The sequence below is a fragment of the Drosophila mauritiana genome, unplaced genomic scaffold (genome assembly GCF_004382145.1).
Source record: "Drosophila mauritiana strain mau12 unplaced genomic scaffold, ASM438214v1 U_259, whole genome shotgun sequence".
NCBI classification, from domain to species: domain Eukaryota; kingdom Metazoa; phylum Arthropoda; class Insecta; order Diptera; family Drosophilidae; genus Drosophila; species Drosophila mauritiana.
This window is the reverse complement of record NW_022881394.1, coordinates 1-25,171: the sequence shown is the minus strand read 5'-3', so window position 1 is coordinate 25,171 and position 25,171 is coordinate 1. Positions and strand designations below refer to the sequence as shown.

At 38.9% G+C, this 25,171-nt stretch overlaps 4 non-coding genes and 2 pseudogenes across 4 annotated transcripts; all 6 read left to right on the top strand.

The window, feature by feature from the left end:
• The first annotated feature begins 2,739 nt into the window (after positions 1-2,739).
• On the top strand, positions 2,740-4,734 carry LOC117149617. The gene has a single exon (XR_004460411.1). It is a non-coding gene; the product is annotated as a small subunit ribosomal RNA (ribosomal RNA).
• A 686-nt stretch (positions 4,735-5,420) lies between these two features.
• Positions 5,421-5,599, top strand: LOC117149615. Its single transcript, XR_004460409.1, has one exon. It is a non-coding gene; the product is annotated as a 5.8S ribosomal RNA (ribosomal RNA).
• A 395-nt stretch (positions 5,600-5,994) lies between these two features.
• On the top strand, positions 5,995-15,367 carry LOC117149618 (annotated as a pseudogene).
• A 3,909-nt stretch (positions 15,368-19,276) lies between these two features.
• On the top strand, positions 19,277-21,271 carry LOC117149616. Its single transcript, XR_004460410.1, has one exon. It is a non-coding gene; the product is annotated as a small subunit ribosomal RNA (ribosomal RNA).
• A 686-nt stretch (positions 21,272-21,957) lies between these two features.
• LOC117149612 lies at positions 21,958-22,136 on the top strand. The gene has a single exon (XR_004460408.1). It is a non-coding gene; the product is annotated as a 5.8S ribosomal RNA (ribosomal RNA).
• Positions 22,137-22,531: 395 nt separating this feature from the next.
• LOC117149613 lies at positions 22,532-25,171 on the top strand (annotated as a pseudogene; the record flags this gene model as incomplete).

The window sequence follows — 25,171 nt, the reverse complement described above, 5'->3', positions numbered from 1 at the left end:
ATGTATAAGGGAAAAAATGCTGAAATATTCCCATATTATCTTAGTATTATAGAGGAAAGACCGTTGCCGACCTCTGATATTGTTCAAAACTTATGTATTTATATGATTTTGGCAATTATATGAGTAAATTAAATAATATACATATAAAATGATTAAATATTATATGTATAAATGTATAAAGGAAAAAATGATGAAATATTCCCACATTATCTTAGTATTATAGAGGAAAGACCGTTGCTGACCTCTGATATTGTTCAAAACTTATGTATTTATATGATTTTGGCAATAATATGAGTAAATTAAATAATATACATATGAAAATGATTAATTATTATATGTATAAATGTATAAGGGAAAAAATGCTGAAAATATTCCCATATTATCTTAGTATTATAGAGGAAAGACCGTTGCTGACCTCTGATATTGTTCAAAACTTATGTATTTATATGATTTTGGCAATTATATGAGTAAATTAAATAATATACATATGAAAATTATTAATTATTATATGTATAAGGGAAAAAATGCTGAAAATATCCCACATTCTCTTAGTATTATAGAGAAAAGCCATTATAGTGAGAGGGTATAGTAGTGTAAACGACCGGAATTACGACAGAGGGTTCAAAAACTACTATAGGTAGGCAGTGGTTGCCGACCTCTCATATTGTTCAAAACTTATGTATTCATATGATTTTGGCAATTATATGAGTAAATTAAATAATATACATATGAAAATTATTAATTATTATATGTATAGGGGAAAAAATGCTGAAATATTCCCACATTCTCTTAGTATTATAGAGAAAAGCCATTATAGTGAGAGGGTATAGTAGTGTAAACGACCGGAATTACGACAGAGGGTTCAAAAACTACTATAGGTAGGCAGTGGTTGCCGACCTCTCATATTGTTCAAAACTTATGTATTCATATGATTTTGGCAATAATATGAGTAAATTAAATAATATACATATGAAAATGATTAATTATTATATGTATAAGGGAAAAAATGCTGAAAATATCCCACATTCTCTTAGTATTATAGAGAAAAGCCATTATAGTGAGAGGGTATAGTAGTGTAAACGACCGGAATTACGACAGAGGGTTCAAAAACTACTATAGGTAGGCAGTGGTTGCCGACCTCTCATATTGTTCAAAACTTATGTATTCATATGATTTTGGCAATAATATGAGTAAATTAAATAATATACATATGAAAATGATTAATTATTATATGTATAAGGGAAAAAATGCTGAAAATATCCCACATTCTCTTAGTATTATAGAGAAAAGCCATTATAGTGAGAGGGTATAGTAGTGTAAACGACCGGAATTACGACAGAGGGTTCAAAAACTACTATAGGTAGGCAGTGGTTGCCGACCTCTCATATTGTTCAAAACTTATGTATTCATATGATTTTGGCAATAATATGAGTAAATTAAATAATATACATATGAAAATGATTAATTATTATATGTATAAGGGAAAAAATGCTGAAAATATCCCACATTCTCTTAGTATTATAGAGAAAAGCCATTATAGTGAGAGGGTATAGTAGTGTAAACGACCGGAATTACGACAGAGGGTTCAAAAACTACTATAGGTAGGCAGTGGTTGCCGACCTCTCATATTGTTCAAAACTTATGTATTCATATGATTTTGGCAATAATATGAGTAAATTAAATAATATACATATGAAAATGATTAATTATTATATGTATAAGGGAAAAAATAATCATATTATATATGAATAATGGAAAAAAAATGAAATGTTCCTATAATCTCTTAATATATAAGAGAATAGCCCGTATGTTGGGTGGCAAACGGAATTGAAAATACCCGCTTTGAGGACAGCGGGTTCAAAAACTACTATAGGTAGGCAGTGGTTGCCGACCTCCCGCATTATTCGAAATATTTATTTCGGATTATGTTTATATTGGTTACATACAATAAAGTATATTATTATCCGTACAAATTTGTTTCTCAGTTCTATAGAACACGGGACTTGGCTCCGCGGATAATAGGAATATACGCTTTATAGATAATATCGTTGAAACAAAAGTCAAGTTTCTATTATATATAGAATAACAAATCGTTTCCATATATTATCGTTAATTTTTGGAGGCAGGCAAATATTAATTTATTACCTGCCGTATAGTTGGATTATTATATCGTTACGGTATAATACAAATATGGATTCTTATGAAAGAAATATAAAATTATATATTAAATGTGGAAATATTATCATATGCGCTTGGTTTTATGTTATATATTACCAGAGATATATATGAAAAGAGATAAATTTTAAATTTATCTTCAAAATGCAAATGATTTAACTTAATATTTATATTGGTTAAACAAAAATTGTACATGTGTGGATACAATAATTATGTATGTTGGAAATAAAATGATATTTTATAATGAAATATGTATGTATAAAAAGATAAAATTATAGAAATATATATATTACAATAATTAGATGAAATTCTTGTTATATTGGTAAAACAAGTATAAATTAAAAATGAAAATATGGATTACGAATGCTATATAAAAATGGCCGTAATCGAATGGATTTTTTTACTTATATATTTAAAATTTTACCCAAAGGCGAAATATTGAATTTTATTCAATATAATAAAAATCATGGAATTATATAAAGTGAAAAATCTATATATCTATATATCTATTATATTGCTTATTTCGATTCAAAATATATGAATGGAATATGAAGGAAAAACATTATTCTGGTTGATCCTGCCAGTAGTTATATGCTTGTCTCAAAGATTAAGCCATGCATGTCTAAGTACACACGAATTAAAAGTGAAACCGCAAAAGGCTCATTATATCAGTTATGGTTCCTTAGATCGTTAACAGTTACTTGGATAACTGTGGTAATTCTAGAGCTAATACATGCAATTAAAACATGAACCTTATGGGACATGTGCTTTTATTAGGCTAAAACCAAGCGATCGCAAGATCGTTATATTGGTTGAACTCTAGATAACATGCAGATCGTATGGTCTTGTACCGACGACAGATCTTTCAAATGTCTGCCCTATCAACTTTTGATGGTAGTATCTAGGACTACCATGGTTGCAACGGGTAACGGGGAATCAGGGTTCGATTCCGGAGAGGGAGCCTGAGAAACGGCTACCACATCTAAGGAAGGCAGCAGGCGCGTAAATTACCCACTCCCAGCTCGGGGAGGTAGTGACGAAAAATAACAATACAGGACTCATATCCGAGGCCCTGTAATTGGAATGAGTACACTTTAAATCCTTTAACAAGGACCAATTGGAGGGCAAGTCTGGTGCCAGCAGCCGCGGTAATTCCAGCTCCAATAGCGTATATTAAAGTTGTTGCGGTTAAAACGTTCGTAGTTGAACTTGTGCTTCATACGGGTAGTACAACTTACAATTGTGGTTAGTACTATACCTTTATGTATGTAAGCGTATTACCGGTGGAGTTCTTATATGTGATTAAATACTTGTATTTTTTCATATGTTCCTCCTATTTAAAAACCTGCACTAGTGCTCTTAAACGAGTGTTATTGTGGGCCGGTACTATTACTTTGAACAAATTAGAGTGCTTAAAGCAGGCTTCAAATGCCTGAATATTCTGTGCATGGGATAATGAAATAAGACCTCTGTTCTGCTTTCATTGGTTTTCAGATCAAGAGGTAATGATTAATAGAAGCAGTTTGGGGGCATTAGTATTACGACGCGAGAGGTGAAATTCTTGGACCGTCGTAAGACTAACTTAAGCGAAAGCATTTGCCAAAGATGTTTTCATTAATCAAGAACGAAAGTTAGAGGTTCGAAGGCGATCAGATACCGCCCTAGTTCTAACCATAAACGATGCCAGCTAGCAATTGGGTGTAGCTACTTTTATGGCTCTCTCAGTCGCTTCCCGGGAAACCAAAGCTTTTGGGCTCCGGGGGAAGTATGGTTGCAAAGCTGAAACTTAAAGGAATTGACGGAAGGGCACCACCAGGAGTGGAGCCTGCGGCTTAATTTGACTCAACACGGGAAAACTTACCAGGTCCGAACATAAGTGTGTAAGACAGATTGATAGCTCTTTCTCGAATCTATGGGTGGTGGTGCATGGCCGTTCTTAGTTCGTGGAGTGATTTGTCTGGTTAATTCCGATAACGAACGAGACTCAAATATATTAAATAGATATCTTCAGGATTATGGTGCTGAAGCTTATGTAGCCTTCATTCATGGTGGCAGTAAAATGTTTATTGTGTTTGAATGTGTTTATGTAAGTGGAGCCGTACCTGTTGGTTTGTCCCATTATAAGGACACTAGCTTCTTAAATGGACAAATTGCGTCTAGCAATAATGAGATTGAGCAATAACAGGTCTGTGATGCCCTTAGATGTCCTGGGCTGCACGCGCGCTACAATGAAAGTATCAACGTGTATTTCCTAGACCGAGAGGTCCGGGTAAACCGCTGAACCACTTTCATGCTTGGGATTGTGAACTGAAACTGTTCACATGAACTTGGAATTCCCAGTAAGTGTGAGTCATTAACTCGCATTGATTACGTCCCTGCCCTTTGTACACACCGCCCGTCGCTACTACCGATTGAATTATTTAGTGAGGTCTCCGGACGTGATCACTGTGACGCCTTGCGTGTTACGGTTGTTTCGCAAAAGTTGACCGAACTTGATTATTTAGAGGAAGTAAAAGTCGTAACAAGGTTTCCGTAGGTGAACCTGCGGAAGGATCATTATTGTATAATATCCTTATCGTTAATAAACATTTGTTATAATACAAATAAATACAATTTACCAAAATAAAAATATTACAAAATGATTCCACGGAATCAAAAGTTAAAGTCAAAATAAAATGAAGATGGCTTTTATTTTATATGTGGGGCTTGGCAACCTCATAAAAAGACTTTAACATTATTAATGTTGTTGTGCGTATTTGTGGCAGTACCTACTACAACAATGGCGTTTCCTATAAAAACAAATTCTCGAAAATGGAAATCGAAGAAACTGAACAAAATTTGAAAGTAGAAGTCGAATTAAAATTAAAATAATTTTGAATGTGGTATTCAAAATAAGTGTGTGTGTATATGGACCATAATATACACGCGTTGCGAATATGTATTGTTCATCTATGTTATGAGCATACGTTGGCTAATGCAACAACCTAAAATATACAATGTTTGTACCTGTCATCCATCAGGTTAATGTTTTATATAAATTTTGCAGTATGTGTCACCCAAAATAGCAAACCATAACCAGATTTTTATGATACATAATGCTTATATGAAACTAAGACATATCGCAACATTTATTTTTAGGTATAAAAATAAATTTATTGAAGGAATTGATATATGCCAGTAAAATGGTGTATTTTTAATTTCTTTCAATAAAAACAATATTGATATTATATAAAAATGAATTATAAAACTCTAAGCGGTGGATCACTCGGCTCATGGGTCGATGAAGAACGCAGCAAACTGTGCGTCATCGTGTGAACTGCAGGACACATGAACATCGACATTTTGAACGCATATCGCAGTCCATGCTGTTATGTACTTTAATTAATTTTATAGTGCTGCTTGGACTACATATGGTTGAGGGTTGTAAGACTATGCTAATTAAGTTGTTTATAAATTTTTTATAAGCATATGGTATATTATTGGATTAAATAATGATTTTATTCATAATATTAAAAAAGAAATGAAAAACATTATCTCACATTTGAATGTGAAAAACGAAGAGAAATATTTTCTTTTTCAATCAAATAATACTGAGAAATGTCTAGCATAAAAAATTGAAATATTTTTCATCTAGAATTGTCTCTTATTAATGATTCGGAAAAAGAAAAATCTTGGTTTTGTTATTATTCTTCGTTGGTTCGTTAAATGGATAAAAAATAACTTTGCTTACAAGAACTATTGGAACTATTTATAACGAATTTAATTGATTGTTTTATCATTTATATATAAAGAATTTATGGCAAAAAATAGTTATATATACAACCTCAACTCATATGGGACTACCCCCTGAATTTAAGCATATTAATTAGGGGAGGAAAAGAAACTAACAAGGATTTTCTTAGTAGCGGCGAGCGAAAAGAAAACAGTTCAGCACTAAGTCACTTTGTCTATATGGCAAATGTGAGATGCAGTGTATGGAGCGTCAATATTCTAGTATGAGAAATTAATGATTTAAGTCCTTCTTAAATGAGGCCATTTACCCATAGAGGGTGCCAGGCCCGTATAACGTTAATGATTACTAGATGATGTTTCCAAAGAGTCGTGTTGCTTGATAGTGCAGCACTAAGTGGGTGGTAAACTCCATCTAAAACTAAATATAACCATGAGACCGATAGTAAACAAGTACCGTGAGGGAAAGTTGAAAAGAACTCTGAATAGAGAGTTAAACAGTACGTGAAACTGCTTAGAGGTTAAGCCCGATGAACCTGAATATCCGTTATGGAAAATTCATCATTAAAATTGTAATATTTAAATAATATTATTAAGAATAATGTGCATTTTTTCCATATAAGGACATTGTAATCTATTAGCATATCCCAAATTTATCATAAAATATAACTTATAGTTTATTCCAATTAAATTGCTTGCATTTTAACACAGAATAAATGTTATTAATTTGATAAAGTGCTGATAGATTTATATTATTACAGAGCGTTAATTTTTCGGAATTATATAATGGCATAATTATCATTGATTTTTGTGTTTATTATATGCTCTTGTATGATTAACAATGCGAAAGATTCAGGATACCTTCGGGACCCGTCTTGAAACACGGACCAAGGAGTCTAACATATGTGCAAGTTATTGGGATGTAAACCTAATAGCGTAATTAACTTGACTAATAATGGGATTAGTTTTTTAGCTATTTATAGCTAATTAACACAATCCCGGGGCGTTCTATATAGTTATGTATAATGTATATTTATATTATTTATGCCTCTAACTGGAACGTACCTTGAGCATATATGCTGTGACCCGAAAGATGGTGAACTATACTTGATCAGGTTGAAGTCAGGGGAAACCCTGATGGAAGACCGAAACAGTTCTGACGTGCAAATCGATTGTCAGAATTGAGTATAGGGGCGAAAGACCAATCGAACCATCTAGTAGCTGGTTCCTTCCGAAGTTTCCCTCAGGATAGCTGGTGCATTTTAATATTATATAAAATAATCTTATCTGGTAAAGCGAATGATTAGAGGCCTTAGGGTCGAAACGATCTTAACCTATTCTCAAACTTTAAATGGGTAAGAACCTTAACTTTCTTGATATGAAGTTCAAGGTTATGATATAATGTGCCCAGTGGGCCACTTTTGGTAAGCAGAACTGGCGCTGTGGGATGAACCAAACGTAATGTTACGGTGCCCAAATTAACAACTCATGCAGATACCATGAAAGGCGTTGGTTGCTTAAAACAGCAGGACGGTGATCATGGAAGTCGAAATCCGCTAAGGAGTGTGTAACAACTCACCTGCCGAAGCAACTAGCCCTTAAAATGGATGGCGCTTAAGTTGTATACCTATACATTACCGCTAAAGTAGATGATTTATATTACTTGTGATATAAATTTTGAAACTTTAGTGAGTAGGAAGGTACAATGGTATGCGTAGAAGTGTTTGGCGTAAGCCTGCATGGAGCTGCCATTGGTACAGATCTTGGTGGTAGTAGCAAATAATCGAATGAGACCTTGGAGGACTGAAGTGGAGAAGGGTTTCGTGTGAACAGTGGTTGATCACGAGTTAGTCGGTCCTAAGTTCAAGGCGAAAGCCGAAAATTTTCAAGTAAAACAAAAATGCCTAACTATATAAACAAAGCGAATATAATACACTTGAATAATTTTGAACGAAAGGGAATACGGTTCCAATTCCGTAACCTGTTGAGTATCCGTTTGTTATTAAATATGGGCCTCGTGCTCATCCTGGCAACAGGAACGACCATAAAGAAGCCGTCGAGAGATATCGGAAGAGTTTTCTTTTCTGTTTTATAGCCGTACTACCATGGAAGTCTTTCGCAGAGAGATATGGTAGATGGGCTAGAAGAGCATGACATATACTGTTGTGTCGATATTTTCTCCTCGGACCTTGAAAATTTATGGTGGGGACACGCAAACTTCTCAACAGGCCGTACCAATATCCGCAGCTGGTCTCCAAGGTGAAGAGTCTCTAGTCGATAGAATAATGTAGGTAAGGGAAGTCGGCAAATTAGATCCGTAACTTCGGGATAAGGATTGGCTCTGAAGATTGAGATAGTCGGGCTTGATTGGGAAACAATAACATGGTTTATGTGCTCGTTCTGGGTAAATAGAGTTTCTAGCATTTATGTTAGTTACTTGTTCCCCGGATAGTTTAGTTACGTAGCCAATTGTGGAACTTTCTTGCTAAAATTTTTAAGAATACTATTTGGGTTAAACCAATTAGTTCTTATCAATTATAACGATTATCAATTAACAATCAATTCAGAACTGGCACGGACTTGGGGAATCCGACTGTCTAATTAAAACAAAGCATTGTGATGGCCCTAGCGGGTGTTGACACAATGTGATTTCTGCCCAGTGCTCTGAATGTCAAAGTGAAGAAATTCAAGTAAGCGCGGGTCAACGGCGGGAGTAACTATGACTCTCTTAAGGTAGCCAAATGCCTCGTCATCTAATTAGTGACGCGCATGAATGGATTAACGACGGACGTGTTTTCGTTGCGCTCGTGTACAGATTGCGAATAACTAAGTTTTCCTTGTTTGGAAAGTAATTAAATCGGTGATTTAGTGCTCCGCGGAAGTCGAGTGAAAATTGTCGAGTGTTAAAAACAAGCGGTTTGGAAATTATTAACAATAAACTATTGGAAATTTTCCACTCCGCACGTGCTGCGAGGCGAGCTTACGAGTAAGTTTTTCGAGTAAGCTTTTTGAGCAGCTGTCAAAAAGCTTATTGGTGGCAGTCACTGCTAGGGTTTGTGTCTAGGGACAGTTTAGTGCTACCAGACGCTACCGATAGGTGGAGCTCTAGAGCATCTACCTTTTGTCAGTGAGCAAACGAGCATACGGTTGCTGGCGTCGACGGTAGGAGGAGCCACCATCGGAGTTATGCCGACCGAGAGCGACAGCAGCGCGAGTGCCTTGAGCGGATGTAGTGCCTCGAGGAAATCCAGACGAGGCAGGCGCAGAAGCCATCTGGCCTCTAAGAGCTCGGCGCCGACGCAGGCGAAATTGGTTGCCCTGGCGTCGAATGGAGTGCCAGAACCCGTTGGTGTACTTGAGGAGGCGTTTTCGTCGCTGGAGGACGCCCGGGCGGCTACGGCAAACGCTGCCATCGATGCTGCCCCCCCAACGCTGCTGCCACCGCTGTTGATCCTACTGCTGCCCCTGCTGCCGACCACACTGCTGCCTCCGCCGTTTCCACTGCTGCTAAAATTGTTGCCACCACTGCCACCGCCGCTACCGCTGCCGCCCGTGCTGGGCAAGCAGCCATGATGGCAGAGCTGTCGGCCACCCAGCGCATGGTGAGAAGCAGCTTCCGCAGCCTAGGAGAAGTGGACACGGAAGAGCTCTCGTATGCTATCAGCCGCTACGATGAGCTGGTGCTGGCGTTAATGCTCCGGTGTGGAGAACTGGAGACGCGGCTCGCTATGCCGCCACCGCCGCCGCCGTCGTCGAATCCGTTAAAGAATACGGCCGCCAATGCTCCCCAGATGCCACAGGTTGCACCCATCGCTGCCCCGCGGACCACCAAGGTTCGCGAGACGTGGTCAGCGGTGGTGAAGTGCGACGACCCTGCGCTATCGGGGAAAGCTATAGCGGAAAAGGTGCGAACGATGGTTGCACCCTCCCTCGGAGTCAGAGTACATGAGGTACGTGAGCTCCGTCGAGGTGGTGGTGCGATCATTCGTACTCCTTCAGTTGGAGAGCTGCAGAAGGTGGTAGCATCAAAGAGGTTCGCTGAAGTTGGGCTAAATGTGGCACGGAATGCGGCCGAGAAGCCGAAGGTCGTCGTCTATGACGTCGACACAGCTATCGGCCCTGAGGAATTCATGCAGGAGCTGCATGGAAATAACTTCGACAGCGATATGACTATGTCCCAATTTAAGAAGTCCGTGCACCTGGTGACCAAGGCGTGGTCGGTAACCGACGGCGCCACAGTAAATGTAACGCTAGAGGTAGACGACCGCGCGATGGCGAAGCTTGATGTAGGTCGTGTCTACATCAAGTGGTTCTCATTCCGATGCCGAGCACAGGTCCGCACATACGCCTGCCACAGATGCGTGGGTTTCGACCACAAGGTCAGCGAATGCCGGCAGAAGGACAATGTCTGCCGCCAGTGCGGGCAACAAGGCCACACCGCGGCAAAGTGCCAAAACCCGGTGGACTGCCGGAACTGCCGTCACAGAGGGCAACCCTCGGGGCATTACATGCTCTCGAACGTGTGCCCGATATACGGGGCGTTGCTGGCGAGGGTGCAAGCTAGACATTAATGTTTAGCTTCATCCAAGCGAACTGTGGCCGAGGCAGAGCTGCGACCATCGAGCTCGGAGTCCGACTCAGGAGATCGGAGTCTATGTTCGCGCTGGTGCAGGAGCCGTATCTCGGCGGGGACGGAATGGATGTGCTGCCTGAAGGAATGAGAATTTTCACCGATCGGCGAGGGAAGGCAGCCATCCTAGTAGATCAACAGGAAGCCATCTGTATGCCAGTGGAGACCCTCACCACGGATTATGGCGTATGTCTGGTCGTTAAAGGGAGCTTTGGCTCAATCTTCCTTTGCGCCGCATACTGCCAGTTCGATGCACCTCTGGAACCGTACCTCCGGTACATGGATGCGGTCCTGCTGCAGGCCAGCAGAACCCCCGCAATCCTGGGCCTCGACGCGAATGCAGTGTCCCCCATGTGGCTTAGCAAACTCTCTCGTCATGCCGAGGGGCAAGCTAACTACAGACGGGGTGAGCTGCTGTCAGAGTGGATGCTGGAGGCAAGAGTCGCCGCCCTAAACCAGTCAACAGAGGTGTACACGTTCGACAATCACAGAGCTACTAGCGATATCGACGTGACAATCGTCAATGAGGCAGCATCTATGTGGGCCACATATGAGTGGAGAGTGGACGAGTGGGAATTGAGTGACCACAACATCATTACTGTTGTGGCCGAACCAACTACCGCGCGCGCAGTTGAGAGCATAGCTCCTGTGCCGTCCTGGAACTTCTCCAATGCACGTTGGCGATTGTTCAAGGAGGAAATGGTGAGTAGAGCAGCCGAACTTCCGGAAAACTTCTCAGAGTCGCCGTTGGACCAGCAAGTTTCGACCCTGCGCAGTATAGTACATAATGTATGTGATATTGCGCTGGGAAGAAAGTCAATTCGATCGCCCAACAGGAGAGCACGTTGGTGGACTGCCGACCTCTGCGCTGCAAGGCGCGAAGTCCGGAGACTTCGTCGCCTACTCCAAGATGGAAGGCGTCGTGATGACGGTGCCGCTATAGAGCGTGTAGTGGTCGAGCTGAGGCGGGCCTCAGCAAACTACAAGAAGCTCATTGGGAGGGCGAAAATGGATGACTGGAAACGCTTCGTGGGAGATCATGCCGACGACCCATGGGGGCGCGTCTACAAGATTTGCCGAGGCCGCAGAAAGTGCACGGAGATTGGGTGCCTCCGCGTGAATGGCGAGCTCATCACTGATTGGGGTGACTGTGCACGAGTGCTCCTCCGCAATTTCTTCCCAGTTGCGGAGTCCGAAGCACCGACTGCCATCGCGGAGGAAGTCCCACCGGCCCTCGAAGAATTCGAGGTTGATGCATGTGTTGCCCGGTTGAAGAGCAGGCGCTCTCCCGGCTTGGACGGCATCAATGGCACTATCTGCAAGGCAGTCTGGCGCGCCATACCCGAGCACCTAGCATCGTTGTTTTCCCGATGCATCCGATTAGGATACTTTCCCGCTGAGTGGAAGTGCCCACGAGTTGTCTCGCTGCTCAAAGGGCCAGATAAGGACAAGTGTGAGCCCTCCTCATATAGAGGAATATGCTTGCTGCCAGTCTTTGGTAAGGTGCTCGAGGCCATCATGGTGAATCGTGTGAGAGAAGTTCTTCCGGAAGGCTGCAGATGGCAGTTTGGATTTCGCCAAGGACGATGTGTGGAGGATGCTTGGAGACACGTGAAGAGCAGTGTTTGTGCCAGCCCGGCGCAATACGTGCTCGGCACATTCGTGGACTTCAAAGGAGCATTCGACAACGTCGAATGGAGTGCTGCACTCCGCCGACTAGCAGACTTGGGATGCCGGGAGATGGGCTTGTGGCAGAGCTTTTTCTCCGGCCGAAGAGCAGTGATCCGAAGCAGTTCCGGTACTGTGGAAGTACCGGTAACTAGAGGCTGCCCGCAGGGGTCAATCAGTGGCCCATTTATCTGGGACATTCTGATGGATGTACTGCTTCAGCGTCTCCAGCCGTATTGCCAGCTGAGTGCATACGCTGATGACTTGCTGCTTCTCGTCGAGGGAAATTCCCGAGCTATGCTAGAGGAAAAAGGAGCACAGCTGATGTCCATCGTAGAAGCGTGGGGAGCGGAAGTTGGCGTTGCCGTCTCGACCAGCAAGACGGTAATAATGCTGCTAAAAGGTGCCTTGAGACGTGCGCCTACGGTGAGGTTTGCTGGAGCGAACCTTCCGTATGTGCGTAGCTGTCGGTACCTTGGCATCACGGTCAGTGAAGGAATGAAATTCCTCACGCACATAGCTTCGCTTCGCCAGCGGATGACCGGAGTCGTTGGAGCATTGGCGCGTGTGCTTCGAGCCGACTGGGGCTTCAGTCCTCGAGCCAGGCGGACCATATATGACGGACTCATGGCACCTTGTGTGCTGTTTGGTGCCCCGGTATGGTATGACACCGCCGAGCAAGTAGCCGCCCGGAGACGACTAGCCTCCTGCCAGAGGCTAATCCTGCTTGGATGCCTTTCGGTATGCCGAACAGTGTCCACAGTGGCACTGCAGGTACTTGGTGGAGCTCCCCCGCTTGACTTGGCTGCTAAGTTTTTAGCGGTCAAATACAAGCTGAAGCGTGGATACCCGCTGGAGGAGAACGACTGGCTATATGACGAGGACACTACGTGTCTAAGCTGGAAGCAGAGGAAGACTCGCCTAGAAGAGTGCTTACTGCAGAGTTGGCAGAACAGATGGGATGATGACAGCGAACCAGGACGGGTGACGCATAAATTCATCCCATATGTCACTCTCGCCTATCGGGATCCAAGATTTGGATTCTCGATGAGGACGTCTTACCTGCTGACAGGTCACGGGTCGTTTAACGCATTTTTGCAAGGGAGAGCCCTCAGCGATACCACTGCTTGCGCTTGTGGAGATCCATATGAGGACTGGATGCACATATTGTGCGCTTGCCCCCTATATGCAGATTTGCGGAACCTCGATGGACTTGGAGTGCAGCGCCTTGGCGAAAACTGGACCTTCGATAGAATCCTGGAAGATCAACAGAGGACTCAACGGCTGGCAGTGTTTGCGGACGAAGTGTTCCGTAGGAGGAGGGGTGTTTAGCCCAACAACTTCGCCGTGTGGTTAGCGGGCGAGAATACTTCCACAGTCCGCTATTGCTTGTCGTAAGAGGCGACTAATATAGCCATAGGTCCCTCTAACCCTGCTTGTCGGAGCAAAAGGAGGAGGCCCACCGAGCCTCTCTTTCGGTACCACGGGTTGTGCAGCTATCCAAGACTGCACATTGAGGTAGGCCCCCTGGTGGGAGTATCGTGGTGGCTGTGGTTGGTACCCATATCGCGGGTAGAGCCTTCGTGTTCGACGTTTGAGTTACGGTGCTAGTTGCGCAAAACTCGGGTGCTGTGACCCAGAGATCAGTAGAGATTTTAGGTAGATCTCGCTCCTCAGCAAGGGGGAGTGCTTGCCCGGCAAGCAAGTACTCGAATTGCTACCGGGGTGGTCGCTATGTACATAGCTATAGCTTCTAGTCCGGGACGCTTGTCTGGCGTATCCAGACACATACACCATGTTGATACATGCACCACTTGTGGGTGTTCAGGGTGTCGTGGTTGTAATCCCTTCAGTGTGGAACACGCCACGTAAAACAAGTTCGGAGAGATCTGAAAAGTCGTCGTCGTTGTCCCTATCTACTATCTAGCGAAACCACAGCCAAGGGAACGGGCTTGGAATAATTAGCGGGGAAAGAAGACCCTTTTGAGCTTGACTCTAATCTGGCAGTGTAAGGAGACATAAGAGGTGTAGAATAAGTGGGAGATATTAGACCTCGGTTTGGTATCGTCAATGAAATACCACTACTCTTATTGTTTCCTTACTTACTTGATTAAATGGAACGTGTATCATTTCCTAGCCATTATACGGATATATTTATTATATCTTATGGTATTGGGTTTTGATGCAAGCTTCTTGATCAAAGTATCACGAGTTTGTTATATAATCGCAAACAAATTCTTTAATAAAACGATGCATTTATGTATTTTTGATTTGAAAATTTGGTATAACTCCAATTACTCAGGTATGATCCAATTCAAGGACATTGCCAGGTAGGGAGTTTGACTGGGGCGGTACATCTCTCAAATAATAACGGAGGTGTCCCAAGGCCAGCTCAGTGCGGACAGAAACCACACATAGAGCAAAAGGGCAAATGCTGACTTGATCTCGGTGTTCAGTACACACAGGGACAGCAAAAGCTCGGCCTATCGATCCTTTTGGTTTAAAGAGTTTTTAACAAGAGGTGTCAGAAAAGTTACCATAGGGATAACTGGCTTGTGGCGGCCAAGCGTTCATAGCGACGTCGCTTTTTGATCCTTCGATGTCGGCTCTTCCTATCATTGTGAAGCAAAATTCACCAAGCGTTGGATTGTTCACCCATGCAAGGGAACGTGAGCTGGGTTTAGACCGTCGTGAGACAGGTTAGTTTTACCCTACTAATGACAAAACGTTGTTGCGACAGCATTCCTGCGTAGTACGAGAGGAACCGCAGGTACGGACCAATGGCACAATACTTGTTCGAGCGAACAGTGGTATGACGCTACGTCCGTTGGATTATGCCTGAACGCCTCTAAGGTCGTATCCGTGCTGGACTGCAATGATAAATAAGGGGCAATTTGCATTGTATGGCTTCTAAACCATTTAAAGTTTATAATTTATTTTATAAACGACAATGGATGTGATGCCAATGTAATTTGTAACATAGTAAATTAGGAGGATCTTCGATCACCTGATGCCGCGCTAGTTACATATAAAAGCATTATTTAATACAATGACAAAGCCTAGAATCAATTGTAAACGACTTTTGTAACAGGCAAGGTGTTGTAAGTGGTTGAGCAGCTGCCATACTGCGATCCACTGAAGCTTATCCTTTGCTTGATGATTCGATAAATAAATGATTTTTCCTGTAGCCAAACAAACACCTCGTCATCAATTTAGTGACGCATATGATATTGTCCCTATCATATAATTTTTGATATAAAGACTTTAAAGAATTATATCAAGTTGCCAAATACCTCGTCATCAATTTAGTGACGCATATGATATTGTCCCTATCGTATAATTTTTGATATAAAGACTTTAAAGAATTCTATCACGTTGCCAAATACCTCGTCATCAATTTAGTGACGCATATGATATTGTCCCTATCATATAATTAATATAAAGACTTTAATGAATTGTGTCAAGTTGCCAAACACCTCGTCATCAATTTAGTGACGCATATGATATTGTCCCTATCATATAATTTTTGATATAAAAACTTTAAAGAATTGTATCAAGTTGCCAAATACCTCGTCATCAATTTAGTGACGCATATGATATTGTCCCTATCATATAATTAATATAAAGACTTTAATGAATTGTGTCAAGTTGCCAAACACCTCGTCATCAATTTAGTGACGCATATGATATTGTCCCTATCATATAATTTTTGATATAAAGACTTTAAAGAATTATATCAAGTTGCCAAATACCTCGTCATCAATTTAGTGACGCATATGATATTGTCTCTATCATATAATTAATATAAAGACTTTAATGAATTGTGTCAAGTTGCCAAACACCTCGTCATCAATTTAGTGACGCATATGATATTGTCCCTATCATATAATTTTTGATATAAAAACTTTAAAGAATTGTATCAAGTTGCCAAATACCTCGTCATCAATTTAGTGACGCATATGATATTGTCCCTATCATATAATTAATATAAAGACTTTAATGAATTGTGTCAAGTTGCCAAACACCTCGTCATCAATTTAGTGACGCATATGATATTGTCCCTATCATATAATTTTTGATATAAAGACTTTAAAGAATTATATCAAGTTGCCAAATACCTCGTCATCAATTTAGTGACGCATATGATATTGTCTCTATCATATAATTAATATAAAGACTTTAATGAATTGTATCAAGTTGCCAAACACCTCGTCATCAACTACTATATTATGGTTGCGCCGACCTCTCATATTGTATTCTCTTATGTCTTCATAGGATTTTGGCAATTATACGAGTAAATTAAATAATATACATATGAAAATGATTAATTATTATATGTATAAGGGAAAAAATGCTGAAATATTCCCATATTATCTTAGTATTATAGAGGAAAGACCGTTGCCGACCTCTGATATTGTTCAAAACTTATGTATTTATATGATTTTGGCAATTATATGAGTAAATTAAATAATATACATATAAAATGATTAAATATTATATGTATAAATGTATAAAGGAAAAAATGATGAAATATTCCCACATTATCTTAGTATTATAGAGGAAAGACCGTTGCTGACCTCTGATATTGTTCAAAACTTATGTATTTATATGATTTTGGCAATAATATGAGTAAATTAAATAATATACATATGAAAATGATTAATTATTATATGTATAAATGTATAAGGGAAAAAATGCTGAAAATATTCCCATATTATCTTAGTATTATAGAGGAAAGACCGTTGCTGACCTCTGATATTGTTCAAAACTTATGTATTTATATGATTTTGGCAATTATATGAGTAAATTAAATAATATACATATGAAAATTATTAATTATTATATGTATAAGGGAAAAAATGCTGAAAATATCCCACATTCTCTTAGTATTATAGAGAAAAGCCATTATAGTGAGAGGGTATAGTAGTGTAAACGACCGGAATTACGACAGAGGGTTCAAAAACTACTATAGGTAGGCAGTGGTTGCCGACCTCTCATATTGTTCAAAACTTATGTATTCATATGATTTTGGCAATTATATGAGTAAATTAAATAATATACATATGAAAATTATTAATTATTATATGTATAGGGGAAAAAATGCTGAAATATTCCCACATTCTCTTAGTATTATAGAGAAAAGCCATTATAGTGAGAGGGTATAGTAGTGTAAACGACCGGAATTACGACAGAGGGTTCAAAAACTACTATAGGTAGGCAGTGGTTGCCGACCTCTCATATTGTTCAAAACTTATGTATTCATATGATTTTGGCAATAATATGAGTAAATTAAATAATATACATATGAAAATGATTAATTATTATATGTATAAGGGAAAAAATGCTGAAAATATCCCACATTCTCTTAGTATTATAGAGAAAAGCCATTATAGTGAGAGGGTATAGTAGTGTAAACGACCGGAATTACGACAGAGGGTTCAAAAACTACTATAGGTAGGCAGTGGTTGCCGACCTCTCATATTGTTCAAAACTTATGTATTCATATGATTTTGGCAATAATATGAGTAAATTAAATAATATACATATGAAAATGATTAATTATTATATGTATAAGGGAAAAAATGCTGAAAATATCCCACATTCTCTTAGTATTATAGAGAAAAGCCATTATAGTGAGAGGGTATAGTAGTGTAAACGACCGGAATTACGACAGAGGGTTCAAAAACTACTATAGGTAGGCAGTGGTTGCCGACCTCTCATATTGTTCAAAACTTATGTATTCATATGATTTTGGCAATAATATGAGTAAATTAAATAATATACATATGAAAATGATTAATTATTATATGTATAAGGGAAAAAATGCTGAAAATATCCCACATTCTCTTAGTATTATAGAGAAAAGCCATTATAGTGAGAGGGTATAGTAGTGTAAACGACCGGAATTACGACAGAGGGTTCAAAAACTACTATAGGTAGGCAGTGGTTGCCGACCTCTCATATTGTTCAAAACTTATGTATTCATATGATTTTGGCAATAATATGAGTAAATTAAATAATATACATATGAAAATGATTAATTATTATATGTATAAGGGAAAAAATAATCATATTATATATGAATAATGGAAAAAAAATGAAATGTTCCTATAATCTCTTAATATATAAGAGAATAGCCCGTATGTTGGGTGGCAAACGGAATTGAAAATACCCGCTTTGAGGACAGCGGGTTCAAAAACTACTATAGGTAGGCAGTGGTTGCCGACCTCCCGCATTATTCGAAATATTTATTTCGGATTATGTTTATATTGGTTACATACAATAAAGTATATTATTATCCGTACAAATTTGTTTCTCAGTTCTATAGAACACGGGACTTGGCTCCGCGGATAATAGGAATATACGCTTTATAGATAATATCGTTGAAACAAAAGTCAAGTTTCTATTATATATAGAATAACAAATCGTTTCCATATATTATCGTTAATTTTTGGAGGCAGGCAAATATTAATTTATTACCTGCCGTATAGTTGGATTATTATATCGTTACGGTATAATACAAATATGGATTCTTATGAAAGAAATATAAAATTATATATTAAATGTGGAAATATTATCATATGCGCTTGGTTTTATGTTATATATTACCAGAGATATATATGAAAAGAGATAAATTTTAAATTTATCTTCAAAATGCAAATGATTTAACTTAATATTTATATTGGTTAAACAAAAATTGTACATGTGTGGATACAATAATTATGTATGTTGGAAATAAAATGATATTTTATAATGAAATATGTATGTATAAAAAGATAAAATTATAGAAATATATATATTACAATAATTAGATGAAATTCTTGTTATATTGGTAAAACAAGTATAAATTAAAAATGAAAATATGGATTACGAATGCTATATAAAAATGGCCGTAATCGAATGGATTTTTTTACTTATATATTTAAAATTTTACCCAAAGGCGAAATATTGAATTTTATTCAATATAATAAAAATCATGGAATTATATAAAGTGAAAAATCTATATATCTATATATCTATTATATTGCTTATTTCGATTCAAAATATATGAATGGAATATGAAGGAAAAACATTATTCTGGTTGATCCTGCCAGTAGTTATATGCTTGTCTCAAAGATTAAGCCATGCATGTCTAAGTACACACGAATTAAAAGTGAAACCGCAAAAGGCTCATTATATCAGTTATGGTTCCTTAGATCGTTAACAGTTACTTGGATAACTGTGGTAATTCTAGAGCTAATACATGCAATTAAAACATGAACCTTATGGGACATGTGCTTTTATTAGGCTAAAACCAAGCGATCGCAAGATCGTTATATTGGTTGAACTCTAGATAACATGCAGATCGTATGGTCTTGTACCGACGACAGATCTTTCAAATGTCTGCCCTATCAACTTTTGATGGTAGTATCTAGGACTACCATGGTTGCAACGGGTAACGGGGAATCAGGGTTCGATTCCGGAGAGGGAGCCTGAGAAACGGCTACCACATCTAAGGAAGGCAGCAGGCGCGTAAATTACCCACTCCCAGCTCGGGGAGGTAGTGACGAAAAATAACAATACAGGACTCATATCCGAGGCCCTGTAATTGGAATGAGTACACTTTAAATCCTTTAACAAGGACCAATTGGAGGGCAAGTCTGGTGCCAGCAGCCGCGGTAATTCCAGCTCCAATAGCGTATATTAAAGTTGTTGCGGTTAAAACGTTCGTAGTTGAACTTGTGCTTCATACGGGTAGTACAACTTACAATTGTGGTTAGTACTATACCTTTATGTATGTAAGCGTATTACCGGTGGAGTTCTTATATGTGATTAAATACTTGTATTTTTTCATATGTTCCTCCTATTTAAAAACCTGCACTAGTGCTCTTAAACGAGTGTTATTGTGGGCCGGTACTATTACTTTGAACAAATTAGAGTGCTTAAAGCAGGCTTCAAATGCCTGAATATTCTGTGCATGGGATAATGAAATAAGACCTCTGTTCTGCTTTCATTGGTTTTCAGATCAAGAGGTAATGATTAATAGAAGCAGTTTGGGGGCATTAGTATTACGACGCGAGAGGTGAAATTCTTGGACCGTCGTAAGACTAACTTAAGCGAAAGCATTTGCCAAAGATGTTTTCATTAATCAAGAACGAAAGTTAGAGGTTCGAAGGCGATCAGATACCGCCCTAGTTCTAACCATAAACGATGCCAGCTAGCAATTGGGTGTAGCTACTTTTATGGCTCTCTCAGTCGCTTCCCGGGAAACCAAAGCTTTTGGGCTCCGGGGGAAGTATGGTTGCAAAGCTGAAACTTAAAGGAATTGACGGAAGGGCACCACCAGGAGTGGAGCCTGCGGCTTAATTTGACTCAACACGGGAAAACTTACCAGGTCCGAACATAAGTGTGTAAGACAGATTGATAGCTCTTTCTCGAATCTATGGGTGGTGGTGCATGGCCGTTCTTAGTTCGTGGAGTGATTTGTCTGGTTAATTCCGATAACGAACGAGACTCAAATATATTAAATAGATATCTTCAGGATTATGGTGCTGAAGCTTATGTAGCCTTCATTCATGGTGGCAGTAAAATGTTTATTGTGTTTGAATGTGTTTATGTAAGTGGAGCCGTACCTGTTGGTTTGTCCCATTATAAGGACACTAGCTTCTTAAATGGACAAATTGCGTCTAGCAATAATGAGATTGAGCAATAACAGGTCTGTGATGCCCTTAGATGTCCTGGGCTGCACGCGCGCTACAATGAAAGTATCAACGTGTATTTCCTAGACCGAGAGGTCCGGGTAAACCGCTGAACCACTTTCATGCTTGGGATTGTGAACTGAAACTGTTCACATGAACTTGGAATTCCCAGTAAGTGTGAGTCATTAACTCGCATTGATTACGTCCCTGCCCTTTGTACACACCGCCCGTCGCTACTACCGATTGAATTATTTAGTGAGGTCTCCGGACGTGATCACTGTGACGCCTTGCGTGTTACGGTTGTTTCGCAAAAGTTGACCGAACTTGATTATTTAGAGGAAGTAAAAGTCGTAACAAGGTTTCCGTAGGTGAACCTGCGGAAGGATCATTATTGTATAATATCCTTATCGTTAATAAACATTTGTTATAATACAAATAAATACAATTTACCAAAATAAAAATATTACAAAATGATTCCACGGAATCAAAAGTTAAAGTCAAAATAAAATGAAGATGGCTTTTATTTTATATGTGGGGCTTGGCAACCTCATAAAAAGACTTTAACATTATTAATGTTGTTGTGCGTATTTGTGGCAGTACCTACTACAACAATGGCGTTTCCTATAAAAACAAATTCTCGAAAATGGAAATCGAAGAAACTGAACAAAATTTGAAAGTAGAAGTCGAATTAAAATTAAAATAATTTTGAATGTGGTATTCAAAATAAGTGTGTGTGTATATGGACCATAATATACACGCGTTGCGAATATGTATTGTTCATCTATGTTATGAGCATACGTTGGCTAATGCAACAACCTAAAATATACAATGTTTGTACCTGTCATCCATCAGGTTAATGTTTTATATAAATTTTGCAGTATGTGTCACCCAAAATAGCAAACCATAACCAGATTTTTATGATACATAATGCTTATATGAAACTAAGACATATCGCAACATTTATTTTTAGGTATAAAAATAAATTTATTGAAGGAATTGATATATGCCAGTAAAATGGTGTATTTTTAATTTCTTTCAATAAAAACAATATTGATATTATATAAAAATGAATTATAAAACTCTAAGCGGTGGATCACTCGGCTCATGGGTCGATGAAGAACGCAGCAAACTGTGCGTCATCGTGTGAACTGCAGGACACATGAACATCGACATTTTGAACGCATATCGCAGTCCATGCTGTTATGTACTTTAATTAATTTTATAGTGCTGCTTGGACTACATATGGTTGAGGGTTGTAAGACTATGCTAATTAAGTTGTTTATAAATTTTTTATAAGCATATGGTATATTATTGGATTAAATAATGATTTTATTCATAATATTAAAAAAGAAATGAAAAACATTATCTCACATTTGAATGTGAAAAACGAAGAGAAATATTTTCTTTTTCAATCAAATAATACTGAGAAATGTCTAGCATAAAAAATTGAAATATTTTTCATCTAGAATTGTCTCTTATTAATGATTCGGAAAAAGAAAAATCTTGGTTTTGTTATTATTCTTCGTTGGTTCGTTAAATGGATAAAAAATAACTTTGCTTACAAGAACTATTGGAACTATTTATAACGAATTTAATTGATTGTTTTATCATTTATATATAAAGAATTTATGGCAAAAAATAGTTATATATACAACCTCAACTCATATGGGACTACCCCCTGAATTTAAGCATATTAATTAGGGGAGGAAAAGAAACTAACAAGGATTTTCTTAGTAGCGGCGAGCGAAAAGAAAACAGTTCAGCACTAAGTCACTTTGTCTATATGGCAAATGTGAGATGCAGTGTATGGAGCGTCAATATTCTAGTATGAGAAATTAATGATTTAAGTCCTTCTTAAATGAGGCCATTTACCCATAGAGGGTGCCAGGCCCGTATAACGTTAATGATTACTAGATGATGTTTCCAAAGAGTCGTGTTGCTTGATAGTGCAGCACTAAGTGGGTGGTAAACTCCATCTAAAACTAAATATAACCATGAGACCGATAGTAAACAAGTACCGTGAGGGAAAGTTGAAAAGAACTCTGAATAGAGAGTTAAACAGTACGTGAAACTGCTTAGAGGTTAAGCCCGATGAACCTGAATATCCGTTATGGAAAATTCATCATTAAAATTGTAATATTTAAATAATATTATTAAGAATAATGTGCATTTTTTCCATATAAGGACATTGTAATCTATTAGCATATCCCAAATTTATCATAAAATATAACTTATAGTTTATTCCAATTAAATTGCTTGCATTTTAACACAGAATAAATGTTATTAATTTGATAAAGTGCTGATAGATTTATATTATTACAGAGCGTTAATTTTTCGGAATTATATAATGGCATAATTATCATTGATTTTTGTGTTTATTATATGCTCTTGTATGATTAACAATGCGAAAGATTCAGGATACCTTCGGGACCCGTCTTGAAACACGGACCAAGGAGTCTAACATATGTGCAAGTTATTGGGATGTAAACCTAATAGCGTAATTAACTTGACTAATAATGGGATTAGTTTTTTAGCTATTTATAGCTAATTAACACAATCCCGGGGCGTTCTATATAGTTATGTATAATGTATATTTATATTATTTATGCCTCTAACTGGAACGTACCTTGAGCATATATGCTGTGACCCGAAAGATGGTGAACTATACTTGATCAGGTTGAAGTCAGGGGAAACCCTGATGGAAGACCGAAACAGTTCTGACGTGCAAATCGATTGTCAGAATTGAGTATAGGGGCGAAAGACCAATCGAACCATCTAGTAGCTGGTTCCTTCCGAAGTTTCCCTCAGGATAGCTGGTGCATTTTAATATTATATAAAATAATCTTATCTGGTAAAGCGAATGATTAGAGGCCTTAGGGTCGAAACGATCTTAACCTATTCTCAAACTTTAAATGGGTAAGAACCTTAACTTTCTTGATATGAAGTTCAAGGTTATGATATAATGTGCCCAGTGGGCCACTTTTGGTAAGCAGAACTGGCGCTGTGGGATGAACCAAACGTAATGTTACGGTGCCCAAATTAACAACTCATGCAGATACCATGAAAGGCGTTGGTTGCTTAAAACAGCAGGACGGTGATCATGGAAGTCGAAATCCGCTAAGGAGTGTGTAACAACTCACCTGCCGAAGCAACTAGCCCTTAAAATGGATGGCGCTTAAGTTGTATACCTATACATTACCGCTAAAGTAGATGATTTATATTACTTGTGATATAAATTTTGAAACTTTAGTGAGTAGGAAGGTACAATGGTATGCGTAGAAGTGTTTGGCGTAAGCCTGCATGGAGCTGCCATTGGTACAGATCTTGGTGGTAGTAGCAAATAATCGAATGAGACCTTGGAGGACTGAAGTGGAGAAGGGTTTCGTGTGAACAGTGGTTGATCACGAGTTAGTCGGTCCTAAGTTCAAGGCGAAAGCCGAAAATTTTCAAGTAAAACAAAAATGCCTAACTATATAAACAAGCGAATATAATACACTTGAATAATTTTGAACGAAAGGGAATACGGTTCCAATTCCGTAACCTGTTGAGTATCCGTTTGTTATTAAATATGGGCCTCGTGCTCATCCTGGCAACAGGAACGACCATAAAGAAGCCGTCGAGAGATATCGGAAGAGTTTTCTTTTCTGTTTTATAGCCGTACTACCATGGAAGTCTTTCGCAGAGAGATATGGTAGATGGGCTAGAAGAGCATGACATATACTGTTGTGTCGATATTTTCTCCTCGGACCTTGAAAATTTATGGTGGGGACACCGCAAACTTCTCACAGGCCGTACCAATATCCGCAGGCTGGTCTCCAAGGTGAAGAGTCTCTAGTCGATAGAATAATGTAGGTAAGGGAAGTCGGCAAATTAGATCCGTAACTTCGGGATAAGGATTGGCTCTGAAGATTGAGATAGTCGGGCTTGATTGGGAAACAATAACATGGTTTATGTGCTCGTTCTGGGTAAATAGAGTTTCTAGGCATTTATGTTAGTTACTTGTTCCCCGGATAGTTTAGTTACGTAGCCAATTGTGGAACTTTCTTGCTAAAATTTTTAAGAATACTATTTGGGGTTAAACCAATTAGTTCTTATCAATTATAACGATTATCAATTAACAATCAATTCAGAACTGGCACGGACTTGGGGAATCCGACTGTCTAATTAAAACAAAGCATTGTGATGGCCCTAGCGGGTGTTGACACAATGTGATTTCTGCCCAGTGCTCTGAATGTCAAAGTGAAGAAATTCAAGTAAGCGCGGGTCAACGGCGGGAGTAACTATGACTTCT